Here is a 1,781-nt window from a genome sequence, read left to right as displayed (position 1 = left end):
ACATGGGGGAGAGACGCCATGCATGATGTGGCCGGCGACGGCGCCGTCGATGGAGACACGCCATGCCTGCTCGGTATCGAGCACCGGCAGCCCCGTGATATCGAATAAAAGATAAAGTGCAGCGGTGAGTGCAGAACCTCCTTGGTGGCGCCGAGTTGGCCTCGGCTTCATCGGAGGAATTGGTGAGGGTGCTGCGGTTCTGGTGGGGCAGGTCAAGACGGCGCTATGGGGATTGAGGTGGCGTGATAGACGAGGCTAACGTCGGGGCAGCTCCTTGGAGGTGGAGGACGGGGCGGCTGATCTGGCGGGACGATGAGATCGACAACGGATCCTCATCTGGTGCAGTGGATGAGGGAGGCCGACGAAGGAGCGTGGGGTTTCACGGGTTTTGGCGGCCTCACTGTACGAATGGGGGGCGAAGGGGGAGGGGGAGCCAAGCTTAGGGACGCGCTTGTCCGAAATGTAGGGTAAGTTACCAGCGTACCCCCATCGGTTTTGACACCGCGACGTGGAGCTTCATTTCCGGCTGAGGGATAGAAGGGGGATTTCGCGTGTCTGGGCTGCGGGAGCGATTTCGGATGAGGAGGGAGTTCTCGCGCGCGTCCAAATTTCGGGATAACAAGGCGCGGCGCGGGTTGAAGAAGCGGGAGTTTCAAAGCAGGTGAGACAAAAGATACTCGAGCTTGAAAATTTCGGGATAACAAGGTGCAGATTCCTTGTTCGGCAGAACAAACTAAACGTGTAAAAAAACAATTCATACAAGACACAAGAGAGTCATGTCCCCTTTTACTATATTGCTATAGATGCCATTGAAAAAACTACAAGAAAAATGTAAAAAAAATCGGGAGAACAAGATTATCCTGCACAGTACCAAATCGATTCGCACTTCCCTCAACAACAACAAAAAACAAATCAATTCCCACCAAAGAAAGAGTAATGTCCCTTTTTATATGATTACAGATGCCATGATCTCGAATTTCAATTTTTGAATCCACGTTATGTTGAATTCAAATATATCGTTAGGTGACCTTGCGGTTTATAATTGATGTAGTCGTACATTTTGATATTCCATCATATATGAACATTTTGCTCCACCATGTGAACATATATATTGTCGTCTACCATATGGACTAAATTTGAATCAATTTTCCTTAGTTGAATACGATTGTTGTCAAGTTATACAATAATTTAAATATTATCTTGATAACAAAAAACATACATATAGCAGTAATCATATTTCACTATGAACTACATGTACCATACGCTCTCCAATTCAAATATTTGTATCCATTTTATGTTGAATTCAAATCATAGTACATTAATGGTCTAGGTAGCGAGATGTTTGGGATAATCTAAACCCTGTTTTCATACGTATAATTTTTGGCTGAATTGGGACAAGTTTTGGTATAAGCCTCTTGCAAAACCGGAGATTCTCTCAACAAGCCTCGTGGTTCCGAGGGGGAACGTGTCACCTTTGTGTGTGAAACGATATACGCTGCCTGCCCCTGATTTTATTTACAGAGGCAACATAGAACTATATGAGTGCCCTGTTAAATTTTGGAATTATTTCGGGTTCATTTGGCCTTTTTATACATTAATTGAGTTTCTGGACTTTTAATGTGCATAATCTAAATATGAATTGCATGCAAATGCTCCGGTGCACCAAAGTGTGTTGAAAAATCACATGTGTGTCCTTGGTTGAATTTCTAGGTCCCATGGAAGAAATGAGAATGAAATTCAAACATCTGGGCATCATGGCTCGGCCGAGAACATCGAGAAAC

This window comes from Triticum aestivum, chromosome 2D (assembly GCF_018294505.1).
Source record: "Triticum aestivum cultivar Chinese Spring chromosome 2D, IWGSC CS RefSeq v2.1, whole genome shotgun sequence".
NCBI lineage: Eukaryota > Viridiplantae > Streptophyta > Magnoliopsida > Poales > Poaceae > Triticum > Triticum aestivum.
The sequence above is the reverse complement of the archived record's forward strand: the minus strand, read 5'-3'. Positions refer to the sequence as shown.